At 39.6% G+C, this 23,930-nt stretch overlaps 4 non-coding genes across 4 annotated transcripts; all 4 read right to left on the minus strand.

Moving 5' to 3' along the window:
* Nucleotides 1–1,509: 1,509 nt before the first annotated feature.
* LOC122118913 lies at nucleotides 1,510–1,580 on the minus strand. Its single transcript, XR_006149464.1, has one exon. It is a non-coding gene; the product is annotated as a small nucleolar RNA SNORD113/SNORD114 family (small nucleolar RNA).
* Nucleotides 1,581–19,246: 17,666 nt separating this feature from the next.
* Nucleotides 19,247–19,319, minus strand: LOC122118907. Its single transcript, XR_006149458.1, has one exon. It is a non-coding gene; the product is annotated as a small nucleolar RNA SNORD113/SNORD114 family (small nucleolar RNA).
* A 1,611-nt stretch (nucleotides 19,320–20,930) lies between these two features.
* LOC122118910 lies at nucleotides 20,931–21,003 on the minus strand. The gene has a single exon (XR_006149461.1). It is a non-coding gene; the product is annotated as a small nucleolar RNA SNORD113/SNORD114 family (small nucleolar RNA).
* Nucleotides 21,004–21,917: 914 nt separating this feature from the next.
* LOC122118908 lies at nucleotides 21,918–21,990 on the minus strand. Its single transcript, XR_006149459.1, has one exon. It is a non-coding gene; the product is annotated as a small nucleolar RNA SNORD113/SNORD114 family (small nucleolar RNA).
* Between the last annotated feature and the right edge of the window lie 1,940 nt (nucleotides 21,991–23,930).

Below are 23,930 nucleotides of genomic sequence, written 5' to 3' on the forward strand. Positions count from 1 at the left end.
GTGTTTTCAAAATGCATCAGTAGAATTTCTTGACATAACTTTTAAAAAATGAAGTAATACTTCATTAGTTGATTGAGGCCTTCATTGATTAAATTGTAATGTTGGATGCAAACCATTGAACCAAGTGGCAAGGACCAGGTGCATGGGCCACTGTGTGTGTTCCCTGAGAAAGGAGCTGCTGGCTTACAGGCCAGACATCCAGGTTCAGACGGGTTTCCTTCACATTAACCATCATGACCCAGGCTTTAAGTAGTGTACAAGGGGTTTCAACGTGCCAGTTTACATGTATATTCCACTCTCTTAAACCTCCTGCCTCTCCTTGTAACAATATTTAGTGGGTCCCTTACCACCTATTTTTGTGTATTTATTATTATTTTATGTATAGTATTATATATTATTTTATATGTGTGTATATATAGATATGTAAATAGGTAAAATGTGCTCTGATCCAACTTATTTCCCACCTCCCTCTCCTTCCCATATTGCCATCTACTTTGGAGCATTGATTATTGAATGTGGAAACACATAAATCACAGAATGCAAGAATAATGGGTGTTAGGATCCTGAGCATGCACGCACAGAGTCAATTAGACAGAGACTAAATACCTTCACCACTGCCCTTAGTTTTTCATTTAAGGAACTGTCACTATAATGCTTCTACCATCTGATAATAAAATTGGATTGTTTAGCTTTCTTGACTTGATATTAATATTCCACTAAAACCTTTCAAAAAGTGACTCCAGCAGAGAGAAGATCATTGGCGATTACGCAGTCTGGCCCCGGCTCTGCCAGGGACCGTTCAGAAAGCGTGGGTCCACACCGCGTCATTCTGAGGAATTCAGAAGCAGCAGATGATGGGGAATTGCGCTCTGACCTTTGTCCTGTGTCTTTCATTTAGACATTCACGCAGGTGGTCACTGCTGACAAGTTGTTCATATTCCTGTCTTACAAAGTGAACATCTTCAAACTTCCCACTAGCCCAGAGCAGAAATATTTCTTAGAATTTATACTGACTACCTCATCCATTTCTCTTTGGACTCCATGTTTTCAAAGCACAGATGGGATTTCTTGCCTTGCTTTGTATTTTCATAATTGGATAATGCTTCACCTCTTCACCTAGCTGATGTGTGTGTGGGTGTTTGTGTGTGTGTGTGTATGTGTGTGTGTGTGTGTACACGCCCACACACTTGCATGCACGCTGATACTGAGGCTTGAACTCAGGGTCGTTTGCTCTTGCTTTTTTTTTTTTTTTCTCAAGGCTGACACTCTACTGCTTGAACTACACTTCCGTTTCTGGCTTTTTGCTGGTTGATGAGAGATATGAGTCTCATGGACTTTTCTATGCCAGCTAGTGTCGAACTGGGATCCTCAGATCTCAGCCTCCTGAGTAGCCAGGATTACAGATGTGAGTCACCAGTGCCTGGCAGTATTTGTGTTCTTGATTTGTTCATCGACTCAGCTTTAACGATGGCATGAAATGCATGAACACAAAGTCCAGCCCTCATTGCCGTGGACTTCAGAATTCTAAATATGTACTCATTAACTGCAACTCAAATGCCAATGTGGTCCTCATTGGCACAATACTAGCCTCTCTTTCTCCTTCCTTTTTCGTCTCATCCATTAATTCATTAATATTAGTTTAAATCAATATCATTCACAAAAATCCAAGAGAAAGCCTCAGTGTTCCTCATCTGTGTAAAGAACCTTCTCACATGCATTGAGTTGCAGTTTACCACATATACTTAATTTAATATGTACTTCACACTAATTTCATTTGGCATCAGTTACACTAGGCCCGAATTCATTATGCTTTGCAGTTTTTAATAATGCGATAAAAAAACAATCTACTCACACAGGTTCCAAGCTGCCTTATGTCTGACCCAGGCAGCGGACAGCCACGGGACCTCCACCTTGAGGATTACAGCACACAGCAGAGGGTGAAAAATAACACATTCCTTCATCGACCCTGACTCTTCCTCTATCTTTCTTCCCATACCCCTGAGTTCTAAGCACGTGGTATTCATGATCTAACACTCATCACACTGGTAGCGGTCATCACTGGCCTAGGAGCAGCCAAGTCTTCCTCACCCTTATCTCTCACATTTATTGACTGATCCATTAATTCATTAATAAGATTTCTAAATGCCTATGACTCACCAAACACCCGGCAAGAACATATGCCTTTGTGAGATACCTAGGATGGCATCCTATCAACATAGCTGTCATTAATCTACTGACAAATCTCGCATTATCTGTCTTCAGCCTTTCATAGTTGCATTCCTAAGTGTGATGATTCTTCTTAATGTCAAATTATACTAGTTATGGTTGGCTTCATGGGATTATTCTTCATACACAAAAATACAAGTATAAAAAGAGAGGAAATTACCCTAAACAAACCACCAAAGCAAGCTAGTATTTGTCACTCGGTGGTAGTTAATTTTGATTCATTAAAAATATTTAGGAATTCTTTGCATACCTCTAAATCAGCTCCCCAAAATAGAATATGTATTGTGGCTATTAATCATTGTGGCCTCTTTCCTAACACTGTGCCATCACAGGAAGTCTTTTCCTAGCAGAACTCTTAAATCAGCTTAATGCTGGTGTTCTGATAAAATAAGCTTAATGCTTGCAATTGACCAAGAACAATGGCTATAATCTATCACTGTCTGTCGTCCTTCGTTCAATCTGAATACATTTGATTAACTTATAACCGAGTCCTTTTCTATAATATGCTCGTTATATATTTTAGGAACAGACAATGTCTCTCCTCCTTCATTTCTTTTCAATTGGACCATTTTACCCGGCTGCTGGTCTCTCACTAGGCTGTGTGTGTGTGTGTGTGTGTGTGTGTGTGTGTTTAATTCATCAACAGGAAGGTAGGAAACACGAATCATATATGCCCTGACGTGCATCTATCAGATCCATTCACAAAGGGGACTGGTCCAGGTTCTATCTATGCTGGACACAAAGTGTCCCAGACACATGGCGTTCACCCCTCATTACTCCCACGCCATCCGCTGTCCTTGTGGGTCCTGGATTGCCCTCTCTATGTCTTGTCAAATACATTATCGATTAATACGCTGGTAATGAAATGCACATAAATCTACAAAAGGAGACTCTTGAATATCATGAAGATCCATCTACATAATCATCTCCACAGGGTCCATATTTCTTTTATAAACCAAGCTCTGAGTTTCACACTTGAATTCCTCAATGTAATAACATCAACTTGATATTTAACATTGGCACATTTCACCTTCTTTGGTTATATTTAATACTGTTTTAATAATGGAGCAAATACCTTTTAAAAACACTCAAAATAATAACTCTGATTATTATTCACATTGATTTTCTCTCTCCTAACAGAGATGTAACCATGGAGAAAATGCATAAATCAGCTCAACGCATCCCAGCTGGGGATGACAGAGAAAATCAGATCATTAAAACCAGACAGTCTTCCTTGATTCTTGCTTGTCATCTTTCCTTTCGTTACTCATTTAGAAGGTCATCACTTAGAAGACATTTGTTGTATTTACTTATTTTTGTAAAAGAACAAAATGAACAACTGGCAACTTTCCTTGACCTAGAGAGTGACTATTTTCTGTTCATTATACTCGGCCATGAGGTTACAGCTACGTAACATCTACATCCATTGGGACACCAATGTTTTTAATACCTGCAACTATACCTTACCTTTGTACATGACTGAATAATTCACATAAATGCATATATCACCGCAATGATCCAACTGTAAAATAGCATAAAATGAATATGTAAATGAAAACAAAATACAATCCCTATTGCTCACACTTGTCTGGCAGGATCATTTCAAACAAAGAATGGGATTGATGTGGATGGCTTTAGAATTCCACACAAATTCATCATCTGTGACGCATATACACCGATGGTCATCACTGATGTAGGAGTGAGCCTCTCCCTAATTGTTTCTCCTATGCCTAATGACTGGGTCGTTAATTATAAATGCTAAGATTAAAAAAAAACTTTACAGGCTTATACCAGTGACCCTAGCTACTCTGGAGGCTGAGATCTGAGAATTTTTGTTTAAAGCCAGCCTAGGCAGGAAAGTCTGTGAGACTCAAATCTCTGCCTAAGTACCAAAAAGCTGGAAATGGAGCTGTGATTCAAGTGGTAGAGTGCTAGCTTTGAGCATAAAAGCTCAGGGACAGTGCCTAGGCACTGAGTTCAAGCCCCAAGACTGGTACAAAAAAAACCTTCCAAGAACCTTATTGTTCTTAATTTATATACGGATAATTTGAATATTTATTTATCTATTCCACTATCTTCTTCAAGTTTGATTTTAGGGTTTGTTGTTTGCAGTACTTGGGATTCAACTCACAAACACATGCATGTTAAACCAAGACTCTTCCACTTGATCTATGAGCCACCTCCCAGACTTTTATTTGCATTTTGATTTTTGTTTTTGAGGTAGTGTCTCAAACACAATGTCATATGGGCTATCCTTGCACTCACGATCTTCTTGTCTCCCACATGTGTGGTTTATCTCCCATTAGCCAGGTATTATTTCTTTTTCTTTTACTTAGTGATGCTGGGGTTTGAACTCAGGGCCTGACTCTTGTTAGAGAGGCACACTATCACTTGAGCCACGGCCCTTTTTACTTTAGTTGTATTTCTTAGATAGGCTGTGCTCCCCCATCACACGGATTACAGCTATGGAACACCACACTCAGCCTCATCTACTCATTATTTGTAAAGTACTTCACGTGAACCTACTACTGATGGTTCAAAGGCAGCCGACCACCACTGGTTATGGTATGCAGCTTTTAATAATCCAGTGACTGTTCTTAAATAAACCCCCCAAACACAGACAGGAAAGTAAATGAGAACTCACGCTGGTTCTAGAGCAATCCTCATTCTGCCCATGTCCATCCTGAGGAAGAGAGAGAACATAGCAAACTTCACACATTCTCATTACACAAAGCTGTTCACAGCTAGTGCTACCTGACTGGTTTTCTTTCATTATCTCTCTCTCTCTGTCTGTCTCTCTCTCTGTAATGGTGCTTCAACTCTGGGCCTGGGCGCTGTCCCTCAGCAATTCAGCTCAAGGCAAGCACTCTGCCACTTGAGCCACCACTTCCAGTTTTCGGTGATTTATTTAGATAAGAGTCTCATGGACATTCTCCCCGGGCTGGCTTTGAACCCCAATCCTCAGATTTCAGTGTCCTGAGTAGTTAGGATTACAGGTGTGAGCCACCAGCAACCAGCTCATTATCTCTTAAGAAGAGGAGTAATACCGGACTTGGAGCAGACTAAGGACTTCAAGGTTGTCTAAAATCTGTACTGTCTGACGTCATTAGACAAAGAGGTAAGAGGCTCTCACTTAGTTTACCTAATCATCATGCAATCAGTGAGAGACAACAACAGCTTGGGGGAATTGTGGAGAGGTAACTTTCTAGATTCATTTGCTGGCTGATAAACATTAGTACTTCCAATGAAATTACCTGAAACTATTTCTGCCCTCACTCCAAAACTGGACAATGCTTGCTCCTTTTCCCATCTTTATGTAATAAGTGTGAATTTTGTCATTTTTTGTAATAACAGAATCAAAATAAATGAGCCACAGAACTCTAGGGATGGAACCTTTGTGTACAGCTAATGCGTGGAGAATACTTGCAACAAAGATAATTGGGCAGCTCACTCTCCGGGCACAAATAAGAGACTCTGAGGTGAATTATTCATCATTCGTGACCTATCGGACAAGAGACATGATGACTGGGGAAGATTTTACCCTCTTTTCTTCATCCATTTCTTCATTCATTGATTTGTTCATTTCCAACATATTGATGCCAATAATTCCAAATGAATAACAGGCCTAAGTATCTGTAAGTACTATCAAAAGAGCAATTAATCTCAGCCAAATATTTTTCTTTAGTCAATCTCAGTATTATAAATATTGATTAAAGAATACAAATTTCATATTAATCCCATAATGGCCTATAGTTAATGTCTCATAATAAATGCATTTCTTAAAAAAATACAGTGAATAACTCTTAAATAAGCCACTCATACCAAGACAAGTGCTTTGGTTGTCACTCAGAGAGATCACGGCCATGTCGAGATGTTAAATGCACTCACTCTGAGGACTAGGACTAATTATGCATGGAATAATAAGATATCGACATATTCTTTACATCACTGCATATCGTTCAAATTTGATTATGCAACTACAATTAAATTTAGTCATTTATTATTTTGTACTATAATTTTTTTCTCTTAAATAGAGGAATACCAAATTTACCAGTAACTCAAAACAAGAATTCCATTACCTTGTTTCTCCCTTGCCTGTTTGTCTTGTGACCCATTTATGACTCACGGAACACTCCATGACTTTCAAGAGATATTAGTAATAATTGGGGCCTCATACAATGTGTGTTCATGCCTGGATATGCATGATTCTCCATCTCTACACATTGCCATGTTGGTGTATTCTTTCATTTATTGACTTTGAATAATAAAATCAAAATCCATAAAACACCAAAGGTTATCTCACAAATCTGTCTGCCTTCTCATCCCACACTTCAAGCCTTTTTGCAATCGACTCACATTGTGGTCATGAAACACAGTTCCAAATGTGTTCCCCTCACTGGCCTTCCTTTGCCTTTCCTTCTAGAATTGGTATACTTTTTCTACATACAACACGAATCCCCCCTCAGAACTCCAACACTGACAAATACTTACATCCCGTACGTGTGACTTTATCTTGTCAGAAATATTTAGCAGTCACCTAAAATAGAATTGAAAACATGAACTTGATTGGTGTTTTAAAAAAATTATCCTAATATTGAATCAAATTAACTGTCAACTAGTTTCTTGTCTTTTAAACAGCTTGGCTTTACTAGGTCCTATGCATGTATAGAATCTTTTCCTTTTTTTTTTCCTTTGGCCAATCCTGGGGCTTGAACTCAGGATCTGGGCACTGGCCTAAGCTTTTTAAATCAGGGTGCTCTGCCACTTGAACCACAGCTCCACTTCTGTCTGGCTTTTTGGTGGTTCATACCTGTTCTGCCTGGCTTTGAACCATAATCCTCAGCTCTCAGCCTCCTGAATAGCTAGAATTACAAGTGTGAACCACCAGCACCTTTCATTTTCACATTTTAATACACACAGTACACACACCTTTGAAAACTCACACGAAGAACAGATAGAGGGAAAGCCATCAGTCTCTAAGACCAGAGTGGCCTTTCTAGAACATTTAAATCAACTGCAGTGAATCCAGTGTGCACAACAGAAAACTCCCACTATGCGTCATATGCATGTGTGCATGGTATACACAAGGTGTGTGTGTGTGTGGATCGCACACATGTGTATGGCATACATGGTAGTACTCCTTTGAACAACTAACTCACAGCCTAGAACCGTGAACAGCAAGGAGCTAGAACCTGAGCTATCAGAAGAGGGCTGAGGACGAGAGCAGCGGACTGGCTGAATAAAGAAAGGCAGGTTGGGAAAACGCAGTCATAATAGTCAATGTATACGTGTGAAGGTGGAACTAGGAAAAGTGAGGGGATGGGTAGGCTTGGGGGAGAGGGGAGAGAAGGATGGGGGGATGGCAGTGTTCTCATGAACTGACATGTTGAATTGAAATAAAAATAAAAACATAAAACTCCTTCTGAAAGACTAAGATATATTCTCTAGGGGACCATATAATTCACCTCTGATTCACTTAACATTTCAAGTGATTATTATTGTGTGTGTGTGCATGAGAGAGAGACAGACAGACAGAGACAGAGACAGAGACAGAGAGGGTAGAGAGAGACAGAGAGAGAGACAGAGAAAGTCTTGGGTCTTGAAGTCAGGGACTGTGCATGCACCTGAGCATTTTTACTCAAGGCTAATGCTCTACCACTTGAGCCACAGCTCCACTCTGGCTGGCTTTTTGATGTTTAGTTGGAGAGGATAGACTTTCCTGTCCGGGTAGGCTTTGAACTGTGATCACAGATCTTAGCCTCCTGCCTGAGAAGTGAGGATGACAGGCATGAGTTTTCAATGCCTACCTTTAAATAATTATTAATATATTTGTCCGTAACAAAGAGTCATATAAGCAGAAAAGCGATCAAAAATGGAATAATGTATAGCTAGGATAATCAGTGAAAAGCTCCGATCTTATTTATTTTTTAATTGACTTCCATGGTAAAACAACAAACTCACTCGTTATTATTGATTCAAAATACAGCCTCAGAAGTAGCGCACGTTTAAATTACAGTTATTTCTGCTACCTATTCTTTTAACCTAAATTTTACGTAACGTTTTCTAATTTGCTAAAGGAAGAAATGAGTATGAATATACCATCCCGAGGATCTGCATGTCCACGCTGTGCTGGCTACTGATGCAAGCCACAGGCTGGGGCTGACAACGGTGTGGAAGATTTAATCATAAATTTGCTCCTGCAGATAGGCGCAAAACGAGATGGTACTTGAACCGACTTATCTATCCCATTCACGGTACTTATGTTTATTGACTCACTCATAATAAAATTAATGCTCCTGAACAACCCAGCAAAGCACAACAAGTTCTCTGAGTGCTTCTAATATTGGTCAATAGACTCTTTTCCAGAAGAGGGAGTAGAGTTGGGTTTTTATTTATAATGGACTATAAAAAAGTAAAAATATGAGCATACCCCTCTATTCAGACTTGATTCCATTCATATCATTGCAGCGTGAACAATCGTTTTTTGTTTAGATTATATATTCTGTCCAAATGAATAAATAAACCATATGTGCTTTTTCTCCAAGATGGTAACAGCATATTTAACCATCCAAGGTGTCTGTAGAAACTATGAAAATGCTAAAAATGGTACATTGACCAGCTGTGAATGTCTAAATGGATGTCAGCCTGGATATTTTAAATTTTTCCAGAACAATGTGGACTAACTGATTCTGATCTTCTGTGCTTTTAGATTTTATTTGGGAATATAGTCTTTTACCAATCTTTGATTAATCTCGATTGATATGTTTGTGGATGTCCTGGTCCTGGGGCTTGAACTCAGGGCCTGGGTATTCAGCTTTTCAGCTCCAAGCTAGTGCTCTACTACTTGAACCACAGCTCTACTTCTGGCTTTTTGGTGGTTAATAGGAGATCATAGTCTCACAGACTTTTCTGCCTTACCTAACTTTGAGTCATAATCATCAGACCTCAGCCTCTTGAGTAGCTAGTATTACAAGTTTGAGCCACCAGCACCCAACTGTGAGGTTTATTTTAATCAACCACAATCTCCAACCAATGTGTCATAAAAAGCTTTTCAATACGGTATCCATCATTTGCATTTTATGAGCATCCATGAAAGTCACCAAGCAACTGGCAGTCGAAGATGACAGCCATGACTTACATAGGATTCGCATATTCCATGTGAAGGCACACCACCTTTGGGGGCAGGAACCCTGACCAGCCACGGGCACCAACTCTGGGGAGAACAAAGTAGATGCTAAAACAACCGAGTCTGGCTTTTGTCTGAATAAATACAAAAGGATCCAGACTAGAGTGATTATAAACACAGGCTAATGCTACTGTTGCTAACAAAGAAACACTAATTTACAGAATTGCCTAAATTACTGATTTTACATAAAATCGTAAACATTCTTGAATCCACCAGCTACATTAATTGAAAAAAACACCACGATGTTAATTTAACTGGACTCACAGCCACCATGCTCTCTGGATTTTCATTTATGTTAACCTATGTTTTCCTTGCTATGTATATACAGCTATACTTTATGCTCTTTTTTTTTTTTTGCCAGTCCTACAGCTTGAACTCAGGGCCTAGGCACTATCCCTGAGCATCTTTGTGCTCAAGTCTAGTGCTCTACCACTTGAGCCACAGCAGTAGTTCTGGCTTTTTCTGAGTTGTTTATTGGACTTTATTGGAGTCTCATGGACTTTCCTGCCCGGGCTGGCCTCGAACTGTGATCCTCAGAGCTCAGCCTCTCGAGTAGCTAAGAATACAGGTGTGAGCCATGGGTACCCGCTTATGCTTCATTTTTATATGTTTATTTGTTCTGCCATTAATATTTTAATAATGATCGTTTTCAATTCATGAGCACAATAAGCAGGTCCTTGCAACTCATTGGAATCTGCCTTTGAACAGAGACACAAGAGGGACTTTCATGCTTGAGACATGTAGCCCTTGTCTAGGAGTCAGAGGCCACCCGTGAGTGCCATCTTAGCAGCAGGCCTCGGGTCTGTATTGTTCATGAATGATTTGTCGTTCATGAATAATAATAAAAAAATCCGCAATGATCAGTGAATGCCTCCCATTCTCATCATCTCCCTCATTGCATAGACCACCACATGGTCCAGAGAATCTACTGAACTTCACACCGCACGGCAGCCTCATATTCATCCTTAAAACATGGTTATTCTTTTGTTTGTTTGTTGTTGTTTTAGTTGGTCATGGGGCCTGAACTGTGGGCCTGGGCACTGTCCCTCAGCTCTTCAGCTCAAGGCTAGCGCTCTACCACTTGAGCCATAGTGCCACTTCCAGTTTTCTGGGGGGAGATAAGAGTTTCACGGACTTTCCTGCACAGGCTGGCTTTGAACCGCAATCCTCAAATCTCATCCTCTTGAGTAGCTAGGATAAAGGCGTGAGCCACTGGCGCCATCTGGTTATTCTCTTTTAATTATACTTAATGCTTTCCAAATACTTTACAGAAAACTCTAAACAGAACCGCAAACCACAGACGCATGTGACTGATACTCACATTTGTCTATGTGCACCTGGAGTTGGAGATGAGCAGAGGCTGGACAAACCATGGTGAGTTCAAGCTACTCAGCTCTAAAGACCACAGAGCATAGCAGAGGATGAGGGAAAGGAGCTAGTATGCTCTGTTGTTCCATTCATTTGGTCTTTCAATTAGGCAGTCATTTCCATATATATTAACTTCGGGTAAGAATACCTATTAATTTTCTATTACAATGAATAGTAAAAGGATTGCTCCGACTCAGCGTCAGAACTTCTATTAGCAGTGTCTGTGTATCATCCTCAATAAGACAGCTGGAACACTTTTAAAGGAAATTCATTATTTTCCATACATTGTCCTATTGCTTACTGCTTCACGGCAAATACTAAGACAAACTCACACTTCTCTTATTGACCGAATTACCTAAATGATTAATTTTACATAAAAGAGTAAAAGTGTGACAGCATCACACTTCAAGCTCTTCATCATCACATTTTGGTATTTATAAACACTGATAGGAAATTCCTTTGGTGTATTTATGAAGGAGAAATAGAATAAAGGCAATGCATAAAAATACAAAATGCAAAGAATAAAAACAGTCACTCCAACCCAGGCAACAGATGATATTTGTTTATGTATGAAACCTCAAGGGGTCCACACACTCTTCACCAATGATCTCAGACCAGTAGTCTTTGGTCATTGGTCCAGACTTCATACTGAAACTTCTTTCTCATCTACATGTGATTATTTATTTGTTAGTTTATCAATTCACTAATATAAGGTTTATAACTGGTATAACTCACGATAACCACAGAATAAAAACATGAGTTATGGAACTGGTTGTCTGTACTATGATGTGTCAGGTTGAGCCACTCAGTTCCATACAGAGGCTCATGAATACAATGTTGGACACTCACTCACACTTGTCACGGCTGGCTTTCCACAGTGAATATCCATAAAGATAAATAAAATCCCTCAAATGAAAGCATGGTTTTTATTACTTACATGGTCTCCTTCTTCGAAATGATGATGAATGTATGCCTCAGCTTCCACAGGTCCATTCTGCAAAACACAAAGCTGAGTAGTTAATTAAAACAAAAATGAAGCCTGATCTCTGTTGACCTCTCTGCCTACATTTCTTTGACTCAGTCATTTAAGCAGTTACTAATTTTTCATGTAGGGATGCTTTTCCCTATTACCAAAAGAAACTTGAGGGTGACCCAGAAAATAAAATTGGCTCTGATTAATTAGAATCTATATGATCATTACCCATAATCTGTGTATTTTTGAAGAGACACCAAAGTTCAAAAGTTTTAGTAATGAGATTTCTTACATCATTACATACATTCACAGACAATTACCCATGCTCTTCTTTATCTTTATATACTTAATTATTCTGTCATTGATCCATTAATAATCACACTAAATATATGCACTGAAAGATTACTATCTTTGCTTATTAGTGGTTTCTCTCTATAGAATTATTTCCCAAAAAAGCAATTGACTATGCTATGTGTTGGATCTCAGAGATTCAGGCTCAAGGTATTAATAATCATTTACAGCTCAAACTCTACCAGTGGTAATCACTGGGCTCTGTTCCTTCATCCATGATGACATTTTTAATAAATCAATAATTCACTAATAAGAAATAAATGTGATTCACAAAGTCTGAGAACAAAATTCACTAAAACCCTTGACATCAGTCTACAGACCGATTAAAATTTCTGCTGGTGGGGAGAGATGGGTGAGCATGTTGAAAGAGAGGACAAGGATCGAAAGATGCACTGTGCTCCTAAACTGCTTTGTAAAATGGCACCTCCTTTGTACAACTACTTAAAGATAACAACAACAAAAATTATCACTGGACATGGGTGACTTACATCTGTAATTCTAGCTACAGGAGGATCTAGGTTCAAACCAAGCTTGGACAGAAATGTCCATGAGATTCCTTTTCTAATTAGCCAGAAAAATGCCAGATTACAGGCCTGGTTCAAGCGGGAGAGTTCAAGCCTTGAGCAAGAAAGCCTTCTGGCAGTGTAAGGCCCTATGTTCAAGGTCTAAAACTGGCATTTTAAAAAAGAAGAGGAAGAAGAAGGAGAAGGAGCAGGAGGAGGAGGAGGAGGAAGGGGAGGAAGGGGAGGAGGAAGGGGAGGAAGAAGAGGAGGAAGAAGAGGAAGAAGAAGGAAGAAGGAAGAGGAAGAAGAAGGAAGAAGGAAGAAGGAAGAAGGAGGAGGAGGAGGAGGAGGAGGAGGAGAAGAAGTGCCCATGTAATTGTAACCCCTCTGTACAGTATTTTCACAATAAAAAAGAAGAAGGAGGAGGAGGAGGAGGAGGAAGAAGAGGCAGGAGAAAATCTCTAACATAATTTACAGAATTCTAGAGGATCTCTTTTATGTTAGCCTCAATGTATAATATTAATCAACAGAGAGAATGTGCCATATTTATAATGGGACCAGAGTTAATAATACAGTTAACACTTACTAACAGTCTCAGTAAGACCCTAAAATGACCCAAAGCCAAACAAGCTGCTGACCATTACTCACACCAGACCAGCCTTCCTTCCTTGCTGACAGCAAGGCATTTAAAGCAGCTACTGTCTCTATTTGGAAAGAAAAAGGAATAAAGAAAAAGTTTTCCTTCTTTCCCCACTGTACTGTATTTTTGCTATATCGTTTGCTATACTAATGCATAGCATTTAGATAGGTATTCCTTTAGGGAATGATTGACTTGCAGTTCTCTTCATACAACACATAAACCTGCACTGGATTGAGCTTGTAATCATCAACATGGCTGCTCATGTCATCTTCAGCTCATGATGTAATCCACTGAGCTATTTACCACCCATTTCAATTTATCTTCCTATTTTTAACGTTGAAAACAAATGAACCTATTTATCCTTTCATTTATACAGTTAACAGAATTTTTTAAAACATTTATGAACACAAAAGATGGGTAAAAAGCCCTTCTGTTTTCCTGCCACCATTTGGAAGGATCCAAACCGAGAAGGGATGGGAAGCCCTTGAGCCCTAGGCATGGATTACCTACGGCATGTAATTCACATATGGCTGGACATCCACCATGGTTCAAGGCTGAAGCCCTGTACCTACATCTACATGAGATTTCTGCTCAAGTTTTAATTCACTATGAATAATGACATCAGTATCCTTGAATCAAAAAACTCAAGGAGAAGACTCGGTATAGAAATTTACTTGTTGACATAAATATTCCTCTTTCATTAATCATCACCCCCCTGCATATATCCATGCGTCAACGGAAAGTTCTAGGTCAATCTCACATCTCACAGGACATTCTTAACCCTCTTTGAATATATCTAATAGTTTCTTAAATGACAAATACACTACACAAATCACCCAAACTAAGAAGTGGTCTGATGGTGCCTCCACAGAAGTATCCACAGAACTCAGGAACATGGAGAAATATGGACAGGAGCTCATGTGTTGATTCTGAGAAGCACAAAGCAGAACATAAGAAATCAAGACTGAGCTATTCTCTCTTGGTCCGTGGAGTCCATCTGTTACCTGCTAGTCACGAGTGCTTTGAGCCAAGTGGGATGAAATTATGATTCTCCTCTGAAGAAAACCAATTCTAGCCGAGCGCTGGTAGCTCACGCCTGTAATCCCAGCTACACAGGAGGCTAAGATTTGAGGATTGAGGCTCATAGCTAGCCCAGGCAGGAAATACTGTGAAATTTTTTTATCTACAAGTAATCACCAAAAGAAAGAAATAAAGGTGTGACTCAAGTGGTAGAGTACTAACCTTGAGTGAAAAAGCTAAGGATGAGTATATCAGCCTTGAATTCAAACAGTTAGAGAGGAGAGCGGAGGGGAAGAGAGGGAAGGGGAGGAGGGGAGGGGAGAAGAACAAAAGCAGTAACTACTGCACATGTAAATAAGAAGCTCTGCATATTCATGTGCCTTTTCCACTATGCAGATCTATAACTGTATCATAGTAATTGCATATTTGTTGTTATCCATAGCTAGTCTTTACATTATGATTCATATGTGTAATAATATACTATCTTAAGAGAAATCTCACGTTCACTTTATTACTCACGTGGCGTCGTCAGGCTCAGAAGGTTGGTGCCATGCAGACAAATCCACTGGGAGGCTCAAGTCAACTCCAAAGTGTCCTTTTAAGGGACACCAGACAATGACTGTGAATAAAAAGATGACCCTGTCTCTAAATTGGTCTCCTTGTACTTCATTTCCTCAGCCTTTCAGGTGTTTATTAATTAATAGTATAAACCCACATATAAACATATAAACCCGAATAAACATCCTTATATTCATGCATATGTGTGGACAGGACCCATGTTTACAAAACTGTATCTTGCTTATCATTATCTATAGGCTCCTGAGAACAAGAAATAGCATCTTTGATCTACTTATTTCTTAAAATAAATGTGTATGGCTTATATCAATGGCATTGCATATGTATTCATAGTCGGAAAGACTTCCTTCACTCTATTACCTGTCTGTCTACAGGAATCTACCCTTCCACACACCATCCATCATCTGCCCTGTTCTATCTATCTGTCTGTCTGTCTATAATCTCCTCTATCTATCCATCCATCCATCTACAATCTCCACTATCCATGTTTCATCTTGGTTTTTCTATGCATTAGTTCTCATCTATTTATAGATCTATTATTTATCTATATGTCTATATTTACTCCTTTATTGGCCTATAAATAATTAATGTTCATTGATACAGTAAGTTCATGAATACTAAATAAACCAAGACTCTAGTCTATTAACTCCCTTTCACCCACAGGCTCGTGTAGAACACAGGAGTCAGACAATGTTCCATTTTGTATTGGGCTTCCCATTTCAAATCACATAGCATACGTCACTCAGGACCTATTCCTCCCCCGCCATCATTTACCCGGGTTTGGGACTTCCTTCATTCTCATCTGAAGTTGTTCATTGGCTGATGTATTGGCTCACGAACAATGATTATAACTGAAGCCCAGACCTCAAGGACAACATCTACCTCATCCCTAGCATTTGCCTTTGGAAGAATTTGCCTGACTGATACCACCTCTTTCATTAGTTATTTTTATTAGTGCAACGATCATTTAATCAACATGATTCATATCATTCCTGTTGATTCACTGGTCCATGCTTGGCTTTATAAACGTATTTTTCATACTAATTTTAAATGTTACAATGAATACCATAAAAAAGACAACCAAACCAAGACAAGACCGTCGGAGGGTAAACGTTCCCACACGCAGAGGCAGCCACGGACGCCACAGGCATGGCAGAATGATTACATTCAATCAAGCATGTTCTTTCTGTAAAGTTAAAAGGAGATGAGAGCGAGGGTAAGGCCTGTGCTAATTTCATTCAAGTTATGTGAATATTAATATGAGGTAAACTTTCTCTTATACATAACAAAATCAAACCATTTATCCATTTATTGTAAAAGAATCAAAACTGCTTGTCACCAGCACACTTGTATAGCTCCAGGTCTATAAATACGATCATATAAGACAGGCAAGGAACTGAAGTGATATGTAATTTATATTTCACAATTGCAGACATACCCCGCCTCCCATGACCCTTGTTGGTTGAGGATCTGTTTCATTTGCATTCTTAACCTACCCATGTGTAGGAAATAATTTAATCAACTATCTGAGTTAAGAGCCTAGGAAATAAGACTTGAATAATTTGTTACAATGTGGTTCTTCTATTAATTAATTATTCTCCAAGTTTCATATGTGGATTGATCAATAAAATGCTACAGATCAATTCTATATTTCTCATATTTTCCTATGATCCTATGTTATAGGTTTGAACTACAGAATACAGATGCATAACAATTCACATTACTTCCACAGACCAAACTCCAAGCATAGAGCAAACCATGAATCTCTGACCAGCTCAGCTCCCGGTGTCCATTCTGCAGGATACAAAGCATAGCAGTTGATTTTTTTAAAAAAATTAGGGCCTCATTCCCACTACATGTAATTTAAATACTGAATTTACTCTATCACTTAGCTCTTACTTATTTTTCAGACATATTTTTTTCTGGGCAAAAAATGTAAACACAACTTGGACTAACCTAGAACTAAAAACAGTATCATGATATAAGCATTAATGAATTAGCACTCTGATCAACCAATTTCTTAACCTGAGTTTTCAATTTATATTAAATGATATTTCTTACACAGCCATATATATTGATAATTGAATGTTTTACTCTATAGTATATCAAATCATTCATAGTGATTTATATACTTATTGAATAGTTCCATCACATACCTATTTATGCTAACACTATCAAATCTTCAAATACAAAATAAATGGGAAAAGGTCCATTTATAGCCCTAATATGTGATCCTTAGGCCATTTCTGTTTTTTTCCCCCAGTCCTGGGGCTTGAACTCAGGGCCTGAGTATTAAGTACATTTTACCACTTGAGCCAAAGTGCCACTTCCAGCTTTTTCTGTTTATGAGGTACTAAGGAACTGAAGCCAGGGCTTTCTGCATGCAAGGCAAGTACTCTACCACTAAGCCACATTCCCAGTCATGATTGGGCCATTTCTATCATAGTAAAAACACTAGAGGTCCAAGTAGGTTTATCTCTAGCATTTTGGGAACATGCACATCATTCACAATTTCCCTGCCAACAATCACCATCCTTTGTCCAGCCTTGGCCTTCTTTTTCCTTCACTCAATTCTACAAGTTGATTTTGTAGCATTCCTAAGCTATATGGCCCAATATGGTTCTTGAACCCTTGGACTTATCTTTCTGGCACAGCATCAAAAGAGGATGAAGCTACAAGCAAGTACCACCATGCACAGCTTATTTCTACGCATCTAGATTGGTTGACAAACCATCAAACTAATAATAAAATGAAGACCTGTGACTGAAAAACACAGCAAACAACTCATTTGAGAACAATATCAGCACATTAAGCCTGACATCTGTCTATTACAGAATGAGTTGTTGCATTTTATGCTTTTTTCCTTAATAATTTTCAGTGTGGTAAACATAATCTAAAAAACATAATGTTTCATGTCCACCACATTTTATCACTGTTTAATAAATGGCTCTTTTTGGAAACTTGCAATATATTACAGTCAGTATCATAAATAAACCACTGCAATTCAACAAGAGTGACTTTCACTATGGACACAGAGGCACATTCTAAATAGGAAATGACTTGTAAATATAAAGAAGATACACTTGTGTGTGCACGCGCGCACACGCACATGCTCATACCACAGCTAAAATTCACTGCTTCCCTCTCTTCCTATGCTTGTCACTAAATGTGGCACATTGCTACTTTCAGTTTTTTTCCAGATACTTGTAGATAAGACACTTTCCAGTCCGTGGGCCCGGGCTATTTTTGAAGTAGACTTCTTAGATCTCAGCCTCCTGAATAAAAAAAGTAAAAAACAGGATGAGAATTTATTTGCATTGCTTCAAATATGCTAACCAATAGTGAGAGTAATGATTGCCTCAAGCAAAACTATGGGAGCACCATATTGTCAAAAACTGAACTTTTCAAAACAGTCCTAGAAGTGACTGCATTCTCTTTACTCTGGCTCAGATATACAATGACGCTATCTGTATACAGTTTGAAAAATGTATATTTATTACTGTTTATGGTCTTATTCATTGAATTAATTTTCAAGAATATTATTACTATACCTAATGAAATTACAGTGAATATGGATAAGGTCAAGATCATGCAAGATCTTAACAGATCATAAAAGACCATCAGAGATGTTCTTCAAACCTAATTCTAGCATTTTTCTTGATCACCTGGACTCACAAGTATTGATTAGTGGATATGGTAACCAGTGGTCTGCCATACATCTCATAGAACCATATTTGGACTCCTTGGGCCCTATGGAATGCTTACTCAATGTGACAAACAGCCATAGAAAACTCCCAAACCAAGAAAAGAACATGCGGTCTACTCACACTGGTGCCTAGGCTGGTAACACATCAGAGCAACCACCAACTTCAGGACCAGGGAAGAAGGTCTAAGTTCACTGAGAAGCATCCATTCTGACAAGACAAAGCAGAACACATCGGAAAACATTGGAATGCTGCTCTTGCCCATGGTCTCCCCCATTCCTCTTTTCTCTAGACATTTCATGAGGAATTCCATCTGGTCCCTGAAGAGCAGGTAACACTGAACAACTCAGGGCCAGTCCTAGCAATGACTTGGGCCTTGAGTTGGACCCCATTGCCCTCTGGGGCCACGGAGGGAACACTTCTGAGGCATTTCTTTGATCATGGACTCCAGTGATGTCTATTTATATACATATATATTTATATTTATATATAATTTCGTGTCTCTGTTGTTTTTCATAATGAGACTACACGCAAGTAATTCTTTTCCATTCACGTTCCCATTTGTAGCACTGTCATGTCATTGAGTAGATTGTCCAAACAGAATGGACATTCATGAATGGAAATGCAAGTCCAAGAAGAGCCCCACTTATGACCACACTCTATCCCTAGCACAGGGGTAGGCTTCTCCAAGCTTCCAGTGTGGACCTCAGATTTCCAGGCCTGTAGTCATGGATCCAGGACTCATACACCTCCAGTGGTCATCACAGATCCCACACTGGACTTCCTCTTCCTCTTCCTCTTCTATGGCTGTTTCCTGACTGGCTCTTCATTTGAATAAGAATATTAAATAATGATTGCTCACAGGAAAGAGCGAGATCCCTGAGGATCAGTTAAGATTCAGATAGGCTGTCCTGCCATTCTGATTGGATCTCTTTCCTGTTGATTAATCAACAGTGCTTTATGGCCATGAAAGTTTGCCACTCTGCCACACTGGCTTTTTCAGGACAAGAACCATCCTTCCCAAGCCACCCACACCAAGACAAGAGCTGTGACTCTACTCACAGTGGTATCTCAGCTCCTGACACAGATCTCTTGGCCAAAAATGCTAAAATCAGCTGGGATAGGGACCATCAGTTCTGAGTACAAAGCAAAAAAACATCATGAGAAGATTCAGAGGCTGTCCATGTATATTGGAATCCATTTCTTCATTAGTTGTTCAGGATTAAATTCCTGGTGGTATATTTTCTAGAGAAATCAAGCAACATGGACTCTGTCTCGAACCTCACAAACAATAATGTCATTCCTACAAATTGTGTATATTCATCTTAGAAAGCCAATCATGGATTGGAGCTATTGACATCTCAAAACATTTTCATCTTTTAGGTCTTTGTCAACAGGACTCCACTCTTTTTATAATTGGGGACTTTACACTCAACTTATCCTAATGTAGTCCCATGTTTGGGTAACACTGTATTCACTAATCCCATTATGAATAATGAATGAAGATCCAAGAACATTTAGAACTGTTACCTGCTTGATCCTTACTAACATCTGCCCTACCACCAGAGGCATTAGCCACCTACTTTGTAGTGGGCACCTCAAACTTCTGGAACCAAGGGTCACCATTCTTACTTAATTCACAACCTCCCTGTGGCTGTCACTGATCCAAGTCAGGCCCTGTCCCCCTGCTCATTTCCACATGTCCTCAGGCAGTCATCCTAAGTCTCATTTCACCAAGAATAATTCAATTGCTATGAAGAACTGAGAGTTAAGATTCATTGGAGATTAATTTGGAGCTCTACAATACCTATCTCACAACAGCAATCAATTATTTACCTCGCAGCTATTTGCATCTTGCTAGTATATGATATTATGTGCTTCTCTTTTACCTCTAGTACACAAGTTTGGATTAGATAAACACCTTTATCAATATTGGGACCCGATTTTAAACACGCACTTGATGAAGGTAACAAATTTGGTCATACTCACACGTGGATCTCATATTAGGACACCCATCAACCCAACATTGAACAGGAAGCATCCATTCTGAGAGCACAAAACACAAAAATACACAAAATTATGTCTGATCTCTCAAAGATTTTACTTCATTCCTAATACAATAAAAATGGGGACTTGTTTCGTGAGCATAGAAGCTCAACACTCAGGAGACTCAGCCACCTTGGGCAAAGCAGTCATTAATTTCATAATTGGACAATGCTCACCCATGTTTTCTTCCTTTCTTTATGCCAGTGTAAAAGGAAAATGTCATTGATCCAATTATAAAAGTAAAATTTGATTTCAGGAGCAGGAAGACCAAAAACATCCTACAGTGTTGCGTTCTTCTGCCCTAGGAACAGAAGTTTGGTCTCTGCATGTTTCTCCTGTGGACCTCAGATTTTGAGGCCTGTAGTCACTGATCCATGATTCATACACCTCCAGCGGTCATCACTGGCCCAGCTTCCCCTCCCTGCTCCACTCATTCCCACCTTTAGGTACTGACTAATTGTTCACTGCTCTAATAAGATTTCAATAGTTATGGATCTCAAGGATAATGGTAAGATCCTTCATTCAAATTCATAGTTATACAAGGGATCCTTGGAAACACTGAATCTATTTCTTTTCTTGGTCAATTAGACTCAAAAATACTGAGGAATGACTATGGCATGTCAGGGTCATGCCAAATAACTCATGGGCCCATAAGTGCTCCCTTCGTCCCTATGTAATGATTTTCCCAATGCAGTGATTAGCCTTTTAAGAATTCCCAAACCAAAATGAGAACTCGGACTCTACTCACACTGGTACATAGGCTGGTAACACATCAGAGCAACCACCAACTTCAGGACCAGGGAAGAAGGTCTAAGTCCACTGAGTAGCATCCATTCTGACAAGACAAAGCAGAACACATCGGAAAACATTGGAATGCTGCTCTTGCCCATGGTCTCCCCCATTCCTCTTTTCTCTAGACATTTCATGAGGAATTCCATCTGGTCCCTGAAGAGCAGGTAACACTGAACAACTCAGGGCCAGTCCTAGCAATGACTTGGGCCTTGAGTTGGACCCCATTGCCCTCTGGGGCCACGGAGGGAACACTTCTGAGGCATTTCTTTGATCATGGACTCCAGTGATGTCTATTTATATACATATATATTTATATTTATATATAATTTCGTGTCTCTGTTGTTTTTCATAATGAGACTACACGCAAGTAATTCCTTTCCATTCACGTTCCCATTTGTAGCACTGTCATGTCATTGAGTAGATTGTCCAAACAGAATGGACATTCATGAATGGAAATGCAAGTCCAAGAAGAGCCCCACTTATGACCACACTCTATCCCTAGCACAGGGGTAGGCTTCTCCAAGCTTCCAGTGTGGACCTCAGATTTCCAGGCCTGTAGTCATGGATCCAGGACTCATACACCTCCAGTGGTCATCACAGATCCCACACTGGACTTCCTCCTTCCTCCTCCACTTCTATGGCTGTTTCCTGACTGGCTCTTCATTTGAATAAGAATATTAAATAATGATTGCTCACAGGAAAGAGTGAGATCCCTGAGGATCAGTTAGAGCTTCAGATAGGCTGTCCTGCCATTCTGATAGGCTCTCCTTCCTGGGTCAATCTTAATTTTGCAAATGTGATTAACTAATCAGGCTCATGGCCACACCAAGTTTGTGACTAAGCTCTACTTTGCTTTGTCAAGACAAGAACAATTCTTCCCAAGCCACCCACACCTAGAGAGGCACACTGACTCTACTCACGGTGATCTAGTAGCTTCTAATGCAGACATCACTGGGGACAGGCCAGAAATGCCATATTGGCTGTGCTGGGCACACAATTTCTGAGTACAAAGCAAAAGATGTCATGAGAAATTTCAGAGGCTGTTAATGTGGACCTGAAACATTTACTTTATTAGTCACTCAAGAAGAAAAACTTTCATGATATATTTTCAAGCAGATCAAGCAACATGAAACCTATCCTAAGCTTCAAAAATAGTAATTTCATATCTTTAGAGTGTATAAATCAATCTTGGAGACCAAGTGGACTCTTCGAGGTATCTACTTCTCAATAGACATCTATCTTTAGGTATATGTCAATAGCATTCCACTATTTTCATAAATTCACAATGTGTACCCAATGTATAGAACACATTTAGATATATCTGAGTAATCATTAATTCCATTATGGAAAAAGAATGAAGCCAGGCACTGGTGGCTCACGCCTATAATCCTGGCTACTCAGGAGGCTGAGATTTGAGGATCGCAGTTCAAAGACAGCCCAGGCAAGAAAGTCCGCGAAACTCTTATCTCCAGTAAACCACCAGAGAACCAGAAGTGGCGCTGTAGCTCAAATGGTTGAGCACTAGCCTTGAGCTGACAAGCTGAAGGACAGCCCCCCCAGGCCCAGAGTTCAGGCCCCACAACCTACAAAATAAAAAAAAGGGCTGGGAAAGTGGCTCAGTGGTAGAGTGCTTGCCTTGCATGCCTGAGTCCCTGGGTTCGATTCCTCAGCACCACATAAACAAAAAGAAAAAAACTGGAAGTGGCGCTGTAGCTCAAGTGGTAGAGTGTTAGCCTTGAGCTAAAGAACTGAGGGACAGCGCCCAGGCCCAGAGTTCAGGCCCCACGACCAGACCCAAAAAAAAAAAAAATGCAGATTCATGAACACCAAGGACCATAACATCGTTGATCTTTCCTAATACCTGAGACGGTATCCACTAGACATCTTGTGGGCAATGCAGACCTGCAGAGCTGGAATCATCACCAGGACTCGCAGTTCGCCTGAGCTAATCACTGATACAATTTACGCCCTCCTTCCCCTTGCTAATTTCCACATGTATTTAGGAAGTCTATCTGCATTTCAATAAGAATAATTCACTTCTTATGAAGGACATTGGAGATTAGTTGGGATCGTTACTATGGCCATCTTGAAATAGTGATCACCTCTTTACGTTGGGGTCATCTGCTTCCTCAGACTCCTTGGGCTTCATGGCAACGCCAGGTTTCTGTTACACCCCTAGTAGGCATCCTTGCATTAGATATAATGTCTTTATCAATACATGGATCCTTCTTTAAACACAACCTTTATTAAGATTATGAATCTGACTATACTCACACTTATATCTCTAGACTCCAAAATGCATGAGAGCATCCATCCACCAGAAATCAGTCAGGAAGCATCACTCAGATAGCACAAAGCACAATCACAAATGTGTGATCTCTCAAGTATCCGTTCACCTCACTCCTACTCTAATAAAAATGGTGACTTTGCTTGCCTGAGAAAATAGACAGCTTTACACAAGAGCCCAACACTCAAGAGAGTGAGGTTGTTATTTTCACTATATCAGCCATCTTGGCCACGTGGCCACTAACTTCATAATTGGACG

The sequence above is a fragment of the Dipodomys spectabilis genome, unplaced genomic scaffold (assembly GCF_019054845.1).
Source record: "Dipodomys spectabilis isolate Male_0828 unplaced genomic scaffold, ASM1905484v1 ptg000157l, whole genome shotgun sequence".
Lineage (NCBI taxonomy): Eukaryota > Metazoa > Chordata > Mammalia > Rodentia > Heteromyidae > Dipodomys > Dipodomys spectabilis.